This window comes from Ixodes scapularis, unplaced genomic scaffold (assembly GCF_016920785.2).
Source record: "Ixodes scapularis isolate PalLabHiFi unplaced genomic scaffold, ASM1692078v2 PGA_scaffold0__279_contigs__length_252992795, whole genome shotgun sequence".
Classification (NCBI taxonomy): domain Eukaryota; kingdom Metazoa; phylum Arthropoda; class Arachnida; order Ixodida; family Ixodidae; genus Ixodes; species Ixodes scapularis.
In genome coordinates this window covers 228,527,349-228,548,670 of record NW_024609835.1, presented here as the reverse complement: position 1 = coordinate 228,548,670, position 21,322 = coordinate 228,527,349, and the positions used below count along the sequence as shown (strand labels likewise).

General features: G+C 44.8%; 1 pseudogene; it reads right to left on the bottom strand.

Annotated features, from left to right (window-relative positions):
• Window positions 1–286: 286 nt before the first annotated feature.
• On the bottom strand, window positions 287–7,040 carry LOC120844212 (annotated as a pseudogene).
• Window positions 7,041–21,322: the final 14,282 nt, after the last annotated feature.

Genomic DNA, 21,322 nt, shown 5'->3' with positions numbered 1-21,322 from the left:
CAGACATTTCAATTACTTTTCTAGGCTCAATGTTTCAGCTAGTTACTTTGAAATTACGACAGTTTCTGCAAATAAAAATGATCAGTTTTGCTCCCAAACGAAGGCCAAGTAGCCAGCCATTTAAGTTAGCGGTGCGAACTCAAGTTCAGAAGGGACTTCATTGTACTTCATCAAATGCTGAGTTTTCCAAAGCACACCAAGAGCTTTCTCAGGAATTGCAGGATTTTCTGTCTTGATCACAAGTGGAGCTGGCAAATTTCAGTGCCGTCTGGCACTCAGAACTAGAGAGCGCATTTCCACTTCTGGCAGCCTCCAAAGTGCCAACCTGCGCGTCGAAATTGTGACAATTTAAGAAACTTGGGGTGTGCACTGACAGTGTTTTCAAGAAGCTTAGCGCCGGCCATAAGGTCAGTTAGTTTACAATATGACGAACGAACCTTGTGCAACTTTTCTGTCGTAAAAACTGCTGTTCTGGCATCAACTCGGTCGTTACCACCGTTGAACTGGCGGAAGCAGCTGAACAGAGACTCAACCGGGTCGTTGTTGAGAGGTCGCGTCAGAAAGTACCTGAATCTGAAATAAAAAAAAAAGAAGTGAGCAACTGAATACATTCTAGAAGCAAGTCTTTGTCTCACAAGAAGACTATTTTGCTTAAAACGTTTGTGCTCACTTGAGGTCAGTCAGGAGATACTCAATGACGGCGACCGCTGACCTGGTTGTCATAATAATAATAATAATAATAATAATAATAATAATAATTTGTTTATTTAATGTGCCCAAAAACAACCACGCAGGTCTTCATATTGGCGCACACAAAACAAAAGAAAAAACACAGCACACGCACAGCTTAAAATGTACAAATTTGTATGACAACAAATAGGTCGCACACTTCACACAAAATGTAATAGTATCAACTTTTAACTAGACTTCCCAAGTTCCGGCGAAAAACTACGAGATCTGTGTAGATGTCCAAGCTAGACGATGCGATTGTACTAAATAAAATTTGCATACGGGACAGTGGTGAGAGTTTAGACATGAATTTAGTATAAAAGACAGTAAAATTTCTTGTAACGCGACAAGGAAAATGAAAATCTACGGAATTCGAAAGTTGGTTAGCATCAGTCCAACCATTTATAACCCTGTGCAAAAAAAAAAAATTAGATCACGCTCAAATCTTCTATTTGACAGAGACTTAAGTAAAACGCTCTTAAGAAGAAATTCATAATCATAATAAAAACGACGCTGAAAGTGTCTATCGTATAGAATGCGTATCATTCTTTTTTGCACTGATTCAATACTTAAAGACTGTGTACTTGTTAGAGAATTTCAAACAACACAGGCAAATTTAAGCCGTGAACGAACTAAAGCACAAAATAAACGATACATACAAGCAGGGCGTCTGAACTTTTTAGTTATACGAGACATGACACCAAGCGTTTTCATCGCAGGGCCAACAATAAAGGAAACATGAGCGTTAAATGACAATGCGCTATCAAGGCACACACCGAGATTTTTCATCACAGTCACGCGTTCGATTGGAGTTCCTCTCAGAGAGTAGGTGAAGTGCATAACAGTGCGTCTTCTGCTTGAAGAAAGAACATTAGTTTTGGAAGGATTTAGGAGTAAATTATTCGCCAAAGACCATTGCAGTATGTTGTTCACTTCGTGCTGAAGAGCATTACAATCAAGAGGAGTAGCAACGCGCATAAAAATCTTAATATCATCCGCAAAGAGTAGAAGCTCAGCTTTTTTTACAGAGGAGGTTACGTCATTAACAAATATCAGAAACAAAAGATGCCCAAGAATAGACCCCTGGGGGACACCTGAAGTTGAGTAAAATAGTTTAGAAGGGACACTAAAAATTCGAACATGATTCGTACGACATGACAACCCTATTGAAAATTCCATCAAGCTACATAATTTGGGACACTGACTGCCAGTCAGCAGCCTTGGTGGAACGTGATGGACCATCAGACGTCATCTCATGGTCCATCAGATGACGTCTGACTGCCACTGCCAAGGGATTTTCATCAACAAGGGCAGCATTTATATAAGAGTAAAGCTATACGCACTCATTAATATCGCCAAATGCCTCGATAAAACAATGTTCGAGAAAAGAAAAGCAAAAAAAAAAAAAAGCAGCACCACTGCGCATCGAACCCGCGACCACATGCGTACAAATCGGACATATTAGCCGCTATGCTACGCCACCGTTAGAGAAACCCGATTTGACTATTCCTTTTATACGAAATGCTTTGGCTGCAAATGCAGTTAAGCTGTGAGCATGTTATGCAAAGCACTCGTACATCACTCGCCGTACTTCAGTTCTACTCGCCTACCATGTAGAGTACTTTCGCGTCGTAGAACGATCCTTTTGTTCGCGCATCACTGGCCCAGTAGACCTGGTACACCCTGTCGTCTTCAACTACACCGCTAAAGTCCCTTACATCGTCGGAACTCACAACAGGCTGGGTCTTGTCGAGTAGAAATCTACTAAATCATAAGACATTGTAGAGCCGGGGCAGGATCGACAGGTCGGAGCAAGCGGGCAAACAAAACGAGTCGAGAGCGATCGTTCATGAAAGCTCGGCGAAGCCTCTATGGGCGAAGCGAAGTGCGAGGTGTCGTGTTCGGCGCTTCGGCGGGCTTCTGATCAAGGTTGTCGGTCGGTTGCGTGTCAAATCTCTAATGTCAGCGGCTTTATGGGCTCACGTCCCAAAATCGTTTTCTCGTGCATAGCTTACTTTTCGTATTCATAGATTTGACGAAATAGTGGTATCCGAACGAACTTTACGTCCTTTGACCGTACGTCTGTCTGCACGTCAAAGCTTTCTGACGTACAGTCACAGACAATCGATGTACAGTCAGAATCACCACCAAGACATCCTGATGGCATTTCGCGGCGGCCGACTGCCACCAGGAAACCATCAGAAAGCAGACAAGCGGGGTTTGACTGGAGTTTGACTGTCGGTTAGAGTAACTTGTTGGCCAATCAGACATGCTTGACGTACAGTCAGGCACAGTCAGCGGTCCACTAGAAAACATTGACTGCCAAGCAGGGTTACATTGATGGATTTTTCCTTCGGGAAGTAGCTTTGAAACCAGCTAAGTAGTTCAGAACAACAACTATATAACGATAATTTGTGGAGAAATAGTTCATGATCAACTTTATCGAATGCTTTAGACATGTCAAAATAAATGGCATCTACCTGACCCCTGTTGGTAACAATTGGTGCAGCGAAATGTAAAAAGAAGCACAAGTTGGTTTCAACTGACCGTCCCGTAATGAACTCGTGCTGCGAAGTCGTTAATTTTTGATGAAAGTAATGAGTTATTCCTTTATAAATAACTTTCTCAAACACCTTAGAAAAGCCGCACAATAAAGAAACAGGCCGATAATTACTGACAACCGGTGAATCGCCCCCCTTTAGTATTGGAACGACAACCGCTTTCTTCCATAACGACGGGAACACTCCAGAGCGAAGTGACAAGTTGAAAATGTGTTTTAAAATCGGTGCAAATAGAGCACCACAACCTTTGATTATAAAGCTCGGAATACAATCTACTCCAGTAGATAACTTCGGTTTAAGTTTTCTGATACCTTCCTCAATTTCATCCGTATCGACTCTGAAGCCCGATAAAACATCCAGACAGTTTACTTTTATGTCAATAGGCTGAATAGTTGACTGATTAACTGTATAGCATTGACTAAAATAGTCTGCAAACCGGTCTGCCACCTCCGGGGGGGGGGGGGGGCGAAAAATACGTAGGGTTTCCAGTAGAACAATCCCGCACTGAAATTTCATGTGAATTGTTACGAGTGTGCTGCTTTGCAAACTTCCACAAAATTTCGGGGCGGCGGTTCAGACTGCGCTCGACATCATCAAAATGTAACTGTTTATCGCGCGAGTACAATTTTTTGACGAGTGAACGATAAATACTAAATTGAGTGTACCAGAGGCTAGAGCCTGTTTTTTTGAAAAGTCTATGAAAATGATCTTTTTTCTTAAGGTACATTTTTAAATCATTGGAAAACCAGTCCGGGTATTTGGAAAGTTGAGAATTGCGTTTTGGAACAAAAAGGCTAATCGCGTCTTGCATAACTGGCGTAAACGCTTCTGTATCGAGATTGGTGTCATCCATTGCAAGAACAGCGCTCCAGTTATAATTTTGAAGGTATTTATACATTGCCAAATAATCTCCATTAGGGTAACAGTAGGCGGAGGGTCTGTTCAATGCTTGCAACTTTCTTGGCAGCCGTATTTGAACATTGAGTGCTGGATGATATACATCCATCTGTACTAGAGGGATCGGAACAGTATTAATTGATTCGATTGGAATATTTGATAACACTAGGTCAAGAACATTACCAGCGGAGTTTTCGAAGTTGTTAAGCTGATTGAGTCCACAAACATGTATAAAAGATAACAACCCAGCTGCCTTATTTGATGTGATTAAATCGCCACCGTTTATAACATCCAATGACCAATCTAATTCCGGGAGGTTAAAGTCCCCGTACATTTGAACTCTGTACCTATCAAAGTTTACTTGTTGTTCCAGCGTTTCAAGATGCTTGATAAAAATTGAAGGATCGCATAGTGGTGGAAAATAGTAGTTTCCAACAAGGTAATTAAAACCATCCGCAGTTTTAATTTCTACCCATAAGCATTCTGAATACGATTTTAGGTCGAACCTTCGATGTGACTCAAGGGAAGAGTGAAGCACAATCAATACGCCACCACCTAGCTTTTGCCCCGTGCTTATGTAGTCTCTGTCGCGGCGGTAGACATTGTAGTTGGGTGTGAAGTAATTTGAATTCGGAATGCCATCCATCGCAGAGCCACGTTTCCGATAAACAAATAACGTCAAAGTCTGCAGTAATAAGATTAGACATAAACTCATCAGCCTTTGTGCGCAGTCCTCGAACATTTTGGTAAAAAATACTAAGCACTTCCGACATTTACATCTGATGTTGTTTCGAGGGGATAAGTACAAGCATGGTCAAGCTGGCCAAAGAACTGGTGGAAAATGCTGCCCTCCGGCCAAACTTCCGGTTTGTTAATGGCGTCAAACAATGCCTGCTCACAAGACAAATGAAAGGAAGAATACGAGGGAAATCGAGTTACCATTTTGGAACAGACAATTGACTTCCCGTCTAGGAACGGCTGGACAAGCGCCTGGAGATCGGCAACCGACGTATCCGGTCGATGTCGAGATACAAAAAGTGCCATTCGGCGCTGGGGCCTAGCAACAGCCTGCACAGTGTCTGATTTAGCAGTGCCAGTAGAAGGCTTGGCACGTCGTCGAGGCTTGACCTCTGTGAAGCCGTCATTTGTCAAGCTCGCGGGATGCGGATTATCCCCACTACGATAACCTGACGGTGGTGGAAGAAGGACAGGTTCCTCGAGAGGTGTCAAGTTCGATCGTGGAAGAGAAGGCCAGTTGTTTGGGTGTGCAAGGGCGGGTGGTGCAAACGACGCCTTGCTTGCCGCCGAAGGCACGCGGGATGTCGGGGCGGCAGTAGTAGCATAAATTTGAGGCGGTGAAGACGGGAATGGGAGACGATCGACTACGTTCTTCCGGAGTTGCTGCACTTCGGAGCGAACGTGTTGGTTTTCAGCTCTGAGGCATTTGAACTCGGCGGTCAGGATATCTATTTTTCTTGTCATACTGTCGATCACGCGCAGCAAACCGGCGGGGACGTAAAGTTATAGTTGCCTCATAGGTCTCTTTCGTGAGGGACTTGACCAAAGACTTCGTCCTTTCGAGTTTTATATCCTCGAGGTAGCTGATGAAATCAACTTCAAGCCATGAGAGCCGATCGTCTTCTGTTCTCACGAAAGGCATTTGTTTGGATTTTCAGCCACAGATATTATGAAGGTCGTACCACATTCCAACCGTTTTCCTAAATGTGAGGGTTCAACTACAATCCTGGAATTCTGGAGCAGGTACTCGAGGGTGTTGTTTACGACAGGTGAAAATATTAATGTTGCGCGGCACACTTTCATCTTCTCTCGATTGTTTGATTCCACATGAGCTCGGCTCAGAAGTCGCACTGGTTTGACCAACAGATTCTTCTGAATGTTCTAGAGAGATTTTAAATAAAAGCCACCTTTGATCATCGGTTCTCCATCAAACTTCTCTCTTTCTAGCAGATTTGTCCTGATGTTTTTGATGAGGTTATTGGGGTCAACAGAGAGGTACAAGGGTTCACCTTCACGTACCGGGTGCGGCACAACATGCTGGAGCGTGTTGTCATCAGACATCTGTCGATACATCGCGGTGTGGGTCTTGTGGTTGTCAGCGACGATGCGAACTATGCTGAATCCTGCCTCTTCAACCACCTACATGCCACTGAGCGTAAAAATTCTGAGCTGGTAGTGTTTCAGATTTCTCGTAAAGAAGTAGCCGACTGGAATCACGTAAGCTTTGGAAAGCCCACGTAGCACGAAGCAAAGGATTCAGTTGGCTACTCCAGTGGCTCTAGATCGAGTTCCGTATCTGATGTCAACAAGCCCAAAAATTCTGTCAACTTGTCGATCACAAATCACTTTCTGCTGGATCGACATTTCGTCAATGATCAGTCTGCAGTAGGGCTCCTTTTCTGAGCGCAGACCTCTTTTCTCAACTTGCAGCCGTTCTTTGACGAGGCTTGTGACCCCCGTCTCTCCCACGGAAGACATGACAAACTTCTGCAACGTACTTCGGCAGGGCAGTTTAAGGAATTTCTTTGCGCATACGTGGTCATATCCTTTACATAACGTCGCTTTCCATAGTCCGCATTTTCTGAGCGTTGGCTCCTGCCATGCTGGTCTCGCCTTGTCAAAATTCATTATATGTTCCATGACAAATTTTGCAGTCTTGTCACGTCCCGATGCGGCTTTTGAAACATTCATCGAGGCCTGCACGGCTCTGTCCTATTCATACTGCTTTAATCTCTCTTGAAATTCGTCGCAGGTTTGTCGCAGTTTTTTCATCCGCTCTTTCAGCCGTTTGGCTTGCATTCGAAGGCGGTGCGCGTTTTTCCTGCCACCTTTCATGAAGCTTGCCAAATTGAATTATGTCTGACATTCTCCCACTTTAAACCTTTTTTGCAGGCAAGGTTCAATAGCCCCGCAGTTATCAAGAGCGTGTTCCATCAACGACGTGGACGCGTTAGATGGAACACGAACAAGCGTTCTGCGCTTCTTTGAATCTGCTGGTTGCATGTACGACAGATACAATGTGAAATGAGTCGGCACCACTGTCGGTCGCAACAACATCCGCTTCATCCCTACGTTGTAGTCCTCCTTCTTAAAATGAAGGGAACACACGACGCTCCTGGAGCTTGGTCGCCACTGGTTCTCGATACCTTGTCGTGAAATGTTCTTCAACCAGGCATCCCGGAAGTTCTGTCTAGAAGGCAGCTCGTGATACCAGAGTTCCGGATTTCTCGCAGCATTTGACTTACAAAGCGGAACGCAACAGTTTTTAGGCATCGCGGCCTCCGTGACCCACCTCCACACTTCAAAAACTGTGCAGCAACATACAAAAGGAGACTGTCTACGTCTCTTCTTCTTTCTCATCCATCAGTGGCTATCGCTGTCAAAGCTACTGGCGTGAGCATGGGGCTGAATCTCGGTTATCATTTGCACGCGTTCTCGTGCACACAAAACCATAGACGAAGCCACGCGCTCGCGCAAGTAGCTTTGACAGCTTTGCAGATTTAGTATGAAACAGAGTATATAGAAACACGGGGAAAAAAGGATCGAAAACATAAACTAGCACAGCACAGGGTGACACTACGATATTTCTCCGCGCAAAGCGGTGCAAAGATGGGGGGGCAAGCGAGTTTGGCGGCCTTCTGCAACCGCGGCAGCGCCTCGGTATCGGCGAAGCCAATGACAGGCAGATATTTATCTGGGTCGCGGAGCAAGAGCGCGTTGGGCGCATTCTCTAACTTTCAGCTCACGAGACCACTCGCTGATGTGCAGCGCTTCCGCGGCACATGGTAGAAGGTCTCCTCCCACGGGCGCTCTTTTGTTTTCAGAAAAAATCGGTAGGCCGCACCAACAGGTGGGATCAAGTGACCGTGGAACAGTACACGTACGGGCTTATGTCTTGATTTCATAGTTACTTCCTGCTTTTTGCGTATTGAAATTATTGTTTTATACAAAGTTACTTCCAGTTGAAAATTGCTTTCGTGTACGTGCGATGTCACTTCTCTTTCTTAAACTGTGTTTGGTTGATTGCGCTTACTTTGTTACTTTGTTTTATAATGACGGTGATTATAATATTGTGGGATTATTTTCCTAATGCACGCGCCGCCTACCCCCCCCCCTCCCCCCTTCCTATAAAATGCGTCATCGAAGACGACGTTTCGGTGAATAAAGGAAATGAAATGAAATTTAATTTAATATCTTTGAGGGCTCGCGTCTTGGTCTGTTTTGACTCGTGCGGTTTCTTCCTTGGTTCCCCAGCGGAAGTCTAGCACCGCCACAGCGTCATCGTGTTCGGCGTATTCAAGGAGGAGGTGGCCGGTGTCAGTCATCTCTCTGCAAGCTTGACAGTCGGGGTCAGCTTCGCACCGCATGAACTGCCTGCGCACCGGTGTGATCGCACTGTGGGTACTGAGGCAGTGGGTGACGGCTACTGTCCGACCATTTTTCGAACCATCTTTTTTCGTCTGGCTTCAGAAGAAACCAGCGAGAAAAAAAAAAAAAACGCTGAAGACGCCACCGCGAGGGCACCAGGGACGACACCTTCACTTGCTCAGAATTTTCAACGGTGGCGGATGTTGGTTCCGCGTTTGTGATTTTCGCTAAAGGTGCTTACTAACTTTGTGTCAGTAAGCCACAGATGCATGTCCGTGTGGTGCACCTGCTTGGTTTTATTAGTTGAGCTATTATATATCAGGAATTTACAAAGCGGCTGTGTAAATACCTTGAAAGTTTCTTTGTTTTTGTGACGAAGAGCTTGGTTGTCCCTATTTGACCTGATCACTTTCATCTACAACTTATTGCGGCCAGGTTTCAGCAAGCGTTTATTCTTAGCATCTTTATGAGTTACATTATTTATCTAAAAATGAATGTCTGAAATAAACTTCCAATAACATTTTAAATTGCATTTTTAGCCATGGTTCACAGTAATTTTCGGGTGGATTGGGTGGTTTAGGCTGAAGGGTCTGACCGGCTTAACGGTCTGGCGAGATAAATGTTTTGGCAGGCTAAAGGGTTTGATGGGCTGAAGGGATGTAACGGGCTGAATAGGTTTGAAGGGCTGAAGAGGTTTCAAACACTGAGGGTCCCATAACACATAAGAGCTTAAGGGCGCATTTTCAATATGGTATCTAGAATATTGACAACTCGTGTATCACTTTTTGTCTGCCTAAGTATGCGGTACACGGCCATTATTACGTATTAGATAAACCAAATGTGAGACAGCGCAGATATATCAACAGGGTTCAGTGACATGGCTTTTTGTGTTTTACACAAAAAACTGAAATAAAATTGCTAAGTGGTTTTCTTCCTTGGTCCTCGATGTCTTCGTTCTTCCTCATTCTGCTGTATTTTTTATAAAACACATATTGCACCTGTATTTTTTTCTCATTGAGAAAAATAAAGTTTATACTCGAAATGTTTGTGTATGATGAAGAATCTTTTGATGTTCAAATTTTCTAAGCATTCGTCATTTTATTAAAAATGTTTGGTTCAAAGATAATGTGTGGACATTCAACGAGTACAGGTACTATTAATCTTCATGTGGGAAAAAGATAACGAGTCCCGCAAGGAGCAACACTATGTGGGAAATGGAAGAAAGTGTGGTGATTCATTTGAAAATATTGATGCAAGGATTCCTACTATATCTAACGAAGTCAAATACAAATGCTATGAAATATTGTAGTGTTTAAAAAAGCATGAAAAGTCACCCATCATAAAAATTACACCTGAAGGCTCCCATAGTTTTAAGTCAAATAGAGCGCTATTTTCATTTTATTATTGCGGTGCTCGCCATAGCAAGCTGCTTGATTAGCACATGTTGTATTACACTTTAAATCCTCGCAACCTTTTTTCCCCTAATAGATATTTCCACTTCTTTTTGATGCATGTCAAAGTATTCAGACATTAAAGCAATTGAGATTAGAAAACTAAGATATGATAACTGAGTTGCGCGAAAACTATCACTCTATATGCACCACAACGTACAGAACTACAGCATGTATGATGACATTTGATTGGTAAAAACTGAATATTGCCTAAGTGTTTTTTTATAGCCGTCCACATTTTCATGCTCTTACATTTTGTTCATCCGGTTCCTTTTATGAAGGGAATAGTTGTTTGCTTTCTATGAATATGCATCATAATATTTATTTACAGATGCTGTTGGCATGAATAATAATAAAAATAAAAATAATTCTTTCTACAGTATAATGAAAATAATATTAATAATATTAATCATATAAATTATAATATAAACGCGGTTGGTGTCCCGTAAAGTAACTACAGATCATAGCCTAGTCAGAGAGTAACATATAAATAAAGAGCAGAATGAATATAAAATATGCACATCCAGGCGCATCACATAATGCACAAAATAGCGATGAAGACAAGCTTGCCTGTCGGAGATGTAAACTACATGAATTCGCATCTGTACTTGAGAAAAAGAAAGACACACACGATCACTTCCTACTAACGACGCACACTTGCGCGGAAAACAAATCCCACACACGTGTTCACATTCTTTTACGACGCCAGATTGAAAGGTCGTAAATATCCTTGGCGGGTAGTTTCATTTCCAAAAAAAAGGGGACAGTCACATTCCCAGGAAAAAACACTGATGCGCGTGTTCATAAAAAAAAAAAAGGAACAAACATAACAGGGACAAAAATGGAAGTTTGTTTGTTTGAAATTTTTAATCCATTGGTGCCATTGAACACACTCGTTAGGAGAAAAAAAAAAAGATGAGTACACTACCCAAGCATGTTTTCTATTGAAAAGAGTATCGCTGTAGCAACACATCAGAAAGCATAGATCTCTGCCTTTTTTAGTGTTTCGTTTGAAGTCAGGGAAAGGAAAGAAGCTGGAGTAGCATAGGAAACGTTTGGAAGACAGAATGAGCACACACTTTCACCATGAGGAGCTTTTCCTCATAGGGTTTCCAAACGAGCAGGTGTTTGAAGCTTTCGAAGTGGGGTGGACGTCAGTTAAACTCGCTCTCTCAAAGTGTCCAGATGACAGTTTGAAGGAATAAACAGAAGAACGAAGGCAATTTGAGCTAGGAAAACCATTTATCACTAGATAAATAGTCTGAGCGGTAATCAACACTGCCTAAATTACTTCTTAAAATTGGTCGATTCTTGTGGGCCGTAAGAGAGGATGATCAAGACAGTCATGCCATAAATCAGTACACTGTACACTAGAGCATGATTTGCATTTATCTAATAGATGAATGTACTAACGGTTTCAAATTAAATGCGAACACTGGAGCGTGGATTCTGCTCTTACTGGAGAACTCTGGAAACGGAAAATATTGCTGGATAGAGAGGTGGGCGCTGGTAGTGATCGCGTCCGACTCCGATTCGTATTGACCAAGCCCACTACAACCCAAGGTTTCGTGCTGCGCCGATGATGCGCTTAAAGTTCCGCTACTAGTCGCATTTCGTTCGAAGCCAATAAAGCAAAATACTTTGTGCTACACAGCGGACAGGAGGCAATTCTCAACCTATGACATGAGGGGCACATAAATATTCTGCACTATCAATTGAATTTTAGATATAAGGCTAAACACTTTCTAGAGATAAGATATTTTGCTAGTTTACGATTGACGCATAGAAAACGGGAGTCACGATGAAAATGAAAAGACAAGCTCACACCTTTCAGAAAAGTGGAGAAAGAGACAAGTTTTCTTTTTGCGGGAGTTCACGCACTGCTTATATGCCGGTGACCAGTTCACCGTTTTTATTCCGTCTGCCTAAGGTATGCCACCTTCACGTCAGTGTGTTAGACGTAGACGAAAACATGGTCACCAGCATATTGCAGTACTGTGAAACTTGTGATATCTGTTGGTAGGTGATTGACATAAGCGGGCATAAAATATAGACTCGTTAAATTTCAGATATCCGCACATCTGGAACAGCCCCGAAAGTCTAACCTGCATTATTTGTACAAAAGAATGTGGTGGTTCACGGTGCAAAATGATTTGACTATATGTTATTGAAGAGCACACACATGTACATATTGTTTATCAAAAGTGTAATGCTAAGTGTCTCAACATCCTTAAGAAGACTTATGGTGCACTGATCTGCTACAGACCCGCATTGACTTGCCGAAATATGAAGTTCTTGTCAATAAATTCAGTCATAACAACGAACAGATGTTTCTCGAGAATCTAAAAAACACATGAAATGATTCAAACTCGTCTCTACGAAAAACTTGGTCTAATACACCATCTTTGGTAAAAAAAAAAAAAAAAACGACAAAGGGTTGTTTCATTTTGTCCGGAATAAAAATGTTGTCGATTAGGGTTAAAAGCACGTTCTTATAGGGCTATGGCATTGGTAGAATTATCGAACTGTTGTGCCATCAACACCCGGAGATATATTCCTCGAATCCAAACAAATATTTATGCAGATCGTGCTCAATGAGAGAATAAAAAAATGCCGATTCATAAAAAGGCGGACTTCCGGGTGTAAAAAATGTCCTTGGTCGTTGTGGGAATAACAGCAGACGTTGTGAAAAAATTATAAACGCCTGTGGAATAGACGGGATATCGGTGCCAAAGGGTTCATACAACGTTATTTTGCACGTGACCACGACCTCATTGATGACGTACCAAATATTTTTTTATAGGATCAGAGAGCCTATGACGGATATATTTAGAAAAATAAAATGTTTCACTGAGCGAAAGATATCATTGACGCACTTTTTTTATTTTTTATTACACTCCACTCTTAGGGCAGGACGCCTTTTCCGAAAACGCTTTTTCAGAGCTAAAAAATTAATAGTATTTGTTGTTAGCCAAGGAGATTAAGGTGTCTTTTTTTACGTATGCCAGCTTTTTTTATGAATTTCGAAAATAGTTAAAATGTTAATGAACATTGTGTGTATATTTTGATCACTCATAATACATATCTGTCATTCTCATCATCACTAATCAGGCGCCAAAAGGTGTTCAAATTTCGCGTAGCTAGTCTTACCCTCGCAAAGCTTTATGACATATTTGCGGGATCGGAACCACCCGTCTTGCGACAGTCGAGCGCAGCTCATGGATTGAACGCAAGAATTGCGTGCGCACTCGACCTCGGCTCGCAATAGTCACTACCTCATCAAACACTCGGGGGACGCTCGTGTCTAACCACTGTGATGATGATAATAGAACAACTCTAGCAATTCCTAGAAGGCAGCACGCGGGGGGATCGGAGGCCGACTGGGCTGGCGCACACTAGAGCCACTCTATATGGCAGCGTAGCTGCCAGAGTAGCGACACGACGCAAAATTATCTAGATGCATGACGTCAGAAGCGCTGATAGTGATCTCCATTTTGGGCCTGGGAGGTTGCCATGGTAACTGTGCTTCTAGCGACGCCGGGCGGCAACCTTTGTAGTCTAGTTGATATCTCCATTCGTTTATTGAAAAGTGGTAAAAGACGCTTGGCATCGCGGTACGGCAAGAACTTCTGGAGGAACGGTGCCTGTTTTTTCTGAAGAGTGAAACGATTTGCAGCCTAGGGACTGTCGGGCGACGAGAGCTGCTATGGTATCGTACGTGCACGGACAATGCGAGTGGTTTTCGGCGCCGCCGGGATGGTGCCCGCTTCGTGGGACTTTCGGACTTCGCTCTGATGGAACAAAATCCGATTACGCCGGCCGCGACAGGACGATTGGCTCGGAACATGACTGCTGTTCGACTGCCCTATAGTGAGCGAGTATATTTGTTTATCATCATACTTCTTCAAGACCCGATCATCCCTTCAAGATGAGATTTTCTCACCGACTGGTGAGGAGCGACGTCGACGGGGTTCAACCAAGAAGGACGGCATGGTGGTCTCTAGAGAATTGTTTGCGCCATCAAAAGAGACGGACGCCAAATATTAAGTGTTCTTGCCGACAGGCCAAATGGTCGTTCGGAAGTTTACCGGCATTCAAAAAGTCAATATTTTTATCTGGTGTAGATTTTAACACGGATTTTTATCCGTGTTAAAGGGGCCACGAAATTATTTTTAAACTTCTTCTTCCTTACCTGTAATCCTCAACTCAGAAGAGAACTGTGAAATCACGCAGTCGTGACATGCTATGGCACCGGTGCGATGACCCCAAGCTTTCACCGTGCTTTTTAAGCACACCGTAGAAATTGGCACTCGCAAGTAATGATAAGTTCCTTCAGGGCACTCATTCGCTAGAAACGCGAATTCCAATATCCATGGAGGAATTGATTGCTGACGAGCGCATACATCCGAGCGACGCAGTTTTCGTGTCCAATGCGTGAGTTGGGGTCGGCTGACGTCAGTTTGGCCTTTGTAGGCATTGTAAAGAGGATACTTAGAACCATACACACATGATGATAACGTCATAGCACACTGACATTAAGGAGCACAAAACGGGCCCAGCTAGAGTAAATAAATATTACACTCGTAAGAAATAAATATGTCTGTGACTTGTTAATTACAAAGACGAACACACCTCTGAGCATCTAAGCTTAATAGTATGTGTTGATGCATTGTCATATAGCAGGACATTTCATATACGTCACTTGAGCAAACGCCAGCTTTTCACTTGAAAAACAAACCAAAAAACACTGCGATCAAATGCAAGCTATTACAACGAAAGCAAGTTATATCGAAATCTTCAAAACTGCCAATTCTTAAAATTGGCGATTAGTAAAAAAGGTTAAAGATCGCAGGAGCTTCCTCGCTAAAAAATACTGTGATTATTCGGTAACCCAGGGCTGAAACAATTTCCTTTAGGCCCCACACGCGCCGTATACCATTCGTTATGATTCTCAGAAATTCAGACTTTCGAAGGAAGCTAGAAAAATGCCAAAATTTTATCCTAAAAGCTATGTGGAACGCAAGTTCGTCTGCTTCTTTTTGCAGGGGTTGTGGTGACATCAGGACGCCGAGATCTGAGTGGCTCCGATTGAAGGAGAGTGAGTAGACCTAAAAGCAAGCTGCCTTGAGGTCTACCCATTATTCTTTGTTCAGAACCAATCAGAGCTCGGCATTCTGACGTCACCACAACCCCTACTAAAAGAAGCAGACGAACTTGCGGTGCGCATATCGTAAAATCGTTGATTAGTATACTAGGGAGTTGTGTGAATATTTATGCAGCGTGTACTTGGTCAGCTATTTCAAAGTTGCGACGAGTCACTCGCTGTAGATGAGCAATTTAGCCCAGGCAGTATAACCGCTAGCTCTATAGGTCTTTAACGTGCACCACGCAGTAGTGATACACAACCGCAGGCGGTACGATCGATGCTCATCCAGATGGAAACGGGCAGGGGTGGGGGTTGAACCCAGGTTTCCTGGTTGATTAGTACAAAACGTAAACATCGCGGGAGCTTTCTCGCTAAAAGTTTGTCATCATGCGGTTACCTGGGGCAAAAACAAATTCCCTAAGGCCCAACATGCGACGCATAGATTTCGCATCAATTCTCAGACACTCCGACGTTCAAATAAAGCTAAGAGAATTCGAAAATTGCATGCTAAACGTCTTATCGACCCTCAAACACATCCGGAAACCCGAGCACCGCTAAGGTGATATTAATGATGCTGTCACACAGGTGCTAATATCCAGAACGATCTTGCACGAAAAGGGTATAAAGTATCATTCTTTCAGATCTTCACGTTATACCTACGTCAGAAAGCACGAAGAAGCCCTAAATCGTTGGCAAGCTGCGGCATATCACGACTTCGCGCACCGAACAAACACGCATCCACCAGCTCTGGGCGCTGCCATCTTACCGATGACATCACGGCTCTTGAGAGGTCACGTGACGAGTCGTCACTAGGTTGCTACGGAAACCGAGCCAGCTCAGCTCGTTGCTATGGTACCGCGTGTGACCAATCGCGGTGAGAGGCGGCACAGGGAAAAGCGTGGCGCTACTCTGGCAGCTACGCTGCCATATCGAGTGGCTCTAGCGCACACCAGCTCGCAGCACGTGGAGCGAAAGCTCGTGCTGCAAAACCAAGAATCCTAGGTTCATACCTCACCCCTGTCAGTTTCCATCTGGATGAGCATCGTGCCGGCGTGCGGTCGTGTATCACCACTCCTTGGTGCACGCTAAAGACCCCACGCTAGCCGTTATGATGCACTGTCTAAATTGCTCATCTACAGCGAGTGACTCGTCGTAACTTTGAAATGGCTGACCAACTACACGCTGTTTAAATATCCACACAACCGCCAATTATTAGCACAGCATGCGTTTCCTACTTCGGCAACCCCAGCGCGTGGCTCTGAATAATACTGGCGGCAAATGAGAGGCGCCAGGCCACATGGTCGCCTTATCTGGCCCCGAGTTGAGGCGATGAACGATGCTCATATTTCTTGATTTTATTTCTGGCGACTGTCATTGCTTAGTAAGAGAGCTTATGTCTAGAGTATTGAGTTATAAGTGTTAGGAAGAGATTTTAAGTAGCATTCAGCGAAATTAAAAAACAAATTGTTTTATGACCTTTTTTTATTTCAGACTATACACCATTCCAGTATTTACAAGTTTTCAGCCCAACATACGCACGCTCGTCCCTTCACAAAACGAGCAAATCACGCGCCATACGCACGAAGACGAAAAATAAAACCTGTTAATAACCCTTTGTTTTATGTATATAGCCAAAACTGCAAGCGCGAGCTAGCTCGCGCTCCAAGCTTTGAGACATTCTCTAGTGATAGCGCTTCTTCAGCAGAAGAACAGCCTGATATTAAAGGGGCACTGACAGGGTATTCATGCTTTCGAAGGTTATATTTATTACAAGGCACATTTGAGCCCAACTACCAAGAGCGAAATTTGCGGATCGAAATTCGTTTTCTTAGCGGCGAAAAACCGCCTATAAAAAAGTGGCCGTTTTTAAGTCGAACGCACTCTCTTCTCCGTGATCACGTGACGTTTTGTATGGTTTAGACACAACCTAAAAAAATTCAAAGTCGTGGATCATGAAAGGCACACAGTCAATATTAAAAATGAAAACCAAACACACGATACCCATGCTGTGTGGCGTCTAAAAAACTAAAAACACGATGATTGAAAAAAACAAGTCGCACCGTGATTTTCGGCCCAAAGTTCTCCTCCTATCTATTTCTTCTTCTTCCCCGCACCAGTTTCACCAGAAAATTCGAGCAGTTGCACCTTTTCAATAAAATATACGTGACGCGGTAGCCGAATAGTGACTGACTGCTCATATGAAAACATGTTATATTGGCTGGCAAAGATTTAAAAAAAAGGGGAAGGGGGGCGTCATTGTCCTTTTAAAGGGGTCATGAAACGATTTTCCTACTTCTTCCTCCTTAGCTTAAATCCTTCACTCAAGTACTAAAGGCTCGTTCACACAGACCCGTTTTCTTACGTTACGTTACGAAAAGTCACCGGGAAATCTGTGCTTCGTATTAAGCATGGCTACCAATTCAAGGAAATAGCCTAGCACCCGGCATTCGAGACACAAATGTTTCGGTGACTTAGACGCAACGTAAGAAAACATTGCTCTGTGAAAAGTTGAACCGAGCTTAACTCCTTACGTTACGTTACGACGAGCCTTGTGTTTTTGGTTGCCACGGTAACTAACCGTCTTAGCTCGTCGTCACCAAAACATTCGTGTTTAGAATGTTGCGTGCCAGGCTATTGCCTTGAATTGGTAGCCACGCATAGTACGAAACACAAAATTTCCCGGTGACGTTTCGTAACGTAACGTAAAAAAACAGGTCTGTGTGAACCAGCCTTAATTGTGAAATCACGCCGTCGTGACATTCTTCGGCACTGGCGCGATCACTCCTAGCTCCCACTCTGCTTTTTGTGCACACCATTCCCCGGTGACGATAAGTTCTACGAGGGCACTCATTGGCCACTAAAGCGAATCCAAATATTTGTCGACGGATTGATTGTTGACGAGCGCATACGTCCGAGTGACGCAGATCTCGTGTCCAATGCGTGAGCTGGGCTCGGCTGGTCACCGCTGACGCGCTTTGGGAACCGCGGTTGTATCATAGTGAAAAGGCGAACAGCTTTCGAAGGAAAGAATGTACAAAATTGTCCGCTATATGTTCAAATGCTCGTACCGAAAAGCTCGCTTTTGACTTTCTACCCCATTTCGTTAGGCCAACTAAATATTTAAAATTTAAAATTATTCGTTCCAGCCCAAAATTTGTTTCATAGCCCCTTTAAGAGTGAACGAATATATGGTTGATAGATTATACATTTCTATGCCCATAAAGAAAAAAGAAAAAGAAAAACACCATCATTTGTTTTAACGGCGTTTGACGCATAAATCTATGAATGGATTGAGAATGGGGCTGCAGTTCAGGCGGTAGTGTGCGACTCCTAGCATGCAAAACAGCGACTAGGCTAGAATGTATTAGAAGGTACGAGTGGGACGAGCTACAGGCTCCGCTCATGCTTTCAGTTGCACCTTAAAATGTGGAAAGCGATCAGGTGGAACCAAGCCTCTATGGTCGCAGCGCCACCTTCGCTGTGATCAAGCAACGACACAGGGGAAGGTCATATGGGCAATATAGCCCCTTAAGCCTAGTTCACATGCAGCGGTTTTGGCCCTAGAGCGCCGCGACGGCAGAAATCGCGCCGCTCTGGGGCCAAAACCACTGCATGTGAACTAGGCTTAAGCGTGTTTCACATGCAGCGATTTTGGCCCTAAAGCGGCGCAATCTCTGCCGTCGCGGCGCTCGTGCCACTGAATTGCTGGTGCAGGCCAGAGCGCCGCGACGGCAGAAATCGCGCCGCTCTAGGGCCAAAACCGCTGCATGTGAACTAGGCTTAAAGCGGCGCGATTTCTGTCGCCGCGGCGCTCGTGCCGCAGAATTGCTGGTGCTGGCCAGAGCGCCGCGACGACAGAAATCGCGCCGCTCTAGGGCCAAAACCGCTGCATGTGAACTATAGGCTTTAGGGCCAAAATCGTTGCATGTGAAACACGCTTTATTGGCTATATCGTATATTTTATTATTTTGACCTCCGAAGTAATGTCAAAACACCACGACACGAAGACGTTACGCGACACTGAGATGCTGTCGTAAGGCCGTCGTGACATCCCGTTGTGTCGGGGACGACGCCATTTGGCGAAATCAAGTCGCCTTCGTAACGCGGTCGTGACGTCGCGTTTAACACGATGCCGTTACACGACGTAAAGTCGCCGTTGTAACGCGGTCATGACATCGCACCACATCGAGGACGACATGGACGTGGTCGTCGATGCCGACGTTGACGTCGACGCCCACGTAACGTGAAGCATCTGTATGACGTCACGTTAACGTTGTCCTGACGTCATCGTGAACGTCAACCTCACGGAGCAGACTTGACGGCATATAACGTCGTCGTCTTCGCCAGAATCAACGTCGAGGCGCAGTCAGAAGTCTTGATGTCACGTATCGACGTCAACGATGACGTCGACGTTTTGAAGCTGTCGGGACGTTTTCGTGACGTTGAGTTGCGTCATGTCGACAACGATGTCAACGAACTGACACCAAGCGTCCTTTTGACGTTGCATCCACAAGGACGCCATCATTTTTACGTCCCGTGGCGTTGCCGTCGTCGTCGTCATCGTCGTGAACGTTGACATCGTCGTAGTTGTGATCGCAATATGACGTCATAGCGCGCACACCCAGCTCGACGCGCGTGGAGCGAAAGCTCGCGCTGCAGAACCCAGGGATCCTGGGTTCGAGCCCCATCCCTGCCCGTTTCGATATTGATGAGCATCGTACAGGCGTGCGGTCGTGTATCACTACTGCGTGGTGCACGTTAAAGACCCCAGGCTAGCGGTTGTACCGCACTGGCTAAATTGCTCAATCTACAGTGGGTGACAATGTCGCCATGTTCTGGCAGACTAAACTCCTGCTGTATAAACAACTAACGACTAATTTGTTTGTTTGACGTCATAGCGAGGTCTTGATGTCATGTAACGCACGCTGTCAACGTCGACGACGACGTTGAGGTCAAGGCATCATTCTGATGTCGCATGGCGTGGTGATGACAAGTCCGGTTGCGGTGACTTTATGTGCGTGACGCCTGACGTCTAGGTTGTATTAAAAATAAATGAAACAACCACATCTCCACGTAGTGAATGATGCTCATTGGGGCAAAGCTCAGGTGGTGCTTGTCTGGGCAGACGCTGAGCCGCAACATGCCAAGCCTTTCGTTTGTTTTCATCCATGTCACGCTGCGGTCAAATGCTCAATTGCGTATATAACCACGTTCCATACCACACAATCTCTTTCTGACATGGATGAAAACGAACGAAAGGCTCGGCATGCTGCGGCTCACCGTCTACCCAGACAAACACCACCAGAGCTTCGCCCTAATGAACATCATTCACTACGTGGAGATGCGGTTGTTTCTTTTATTTTTTATACAACCTAGACGTCAGGCGTCACGCACATAAAGTCACCGCAACCGGACTTGTCATCACCACGCCATGCGACATCAGAATGACGCCTTGACGTCAACGTCGTCGTCGACGTTGACAGCGTCGACGACGACGTCAACTATCTTTGCTCGCTCGGCGTGTGCAGCGAGCTTCTTCTCACCGCACGCGCTGAGCCAGCAAAGATAGCGGTGATGCTTGCAGCGTACTGAGAAGCGCACTGCCGAAGCTTGGGGAGCGCTGAGCGAGCGGCGTGAACACATTGGAGTAGACCACGTACCCTCGCCCCTAGGCTCACTTCCAGGTGGCGCAGCCTGTACCGCGAGCCACGCGCTCCTCTGTTCGCATTTGATTTTTCGCCGATAGTACAACGCTAGCGGCTGCGGTAAGGCTCCCGCGCGATTTTTCCGTTTCTAATCTAGCCCCAGCCTTGTACCTGCTCCACGAGTCGAAACTTTAGTGCACTACTACGCTTCTTACGCGCTCAAAGTCTGTCTAAAAATGACTGATTTAGTGGTTTTCGGTGACGCTGTGCACCCGCAGTGAAAGCGGAGTTCGGAGTGCGAACACCCGCAGTGAAAGCGAACGGGGTGCAAATACGAGCACTAACACATAATGGGTACCTTTAGCAGTCATGGGGTCTGCGAAACATACCGCCTACTTAGGTGGTACCAAGCCTCCACCCGATTTGTAGAACTCGTCTTGTCCACCGATCCACAAGATAAAGCTCCCCGATACACTTACGAAGTCCTGTCCCCCCCCTCTGGCTTCA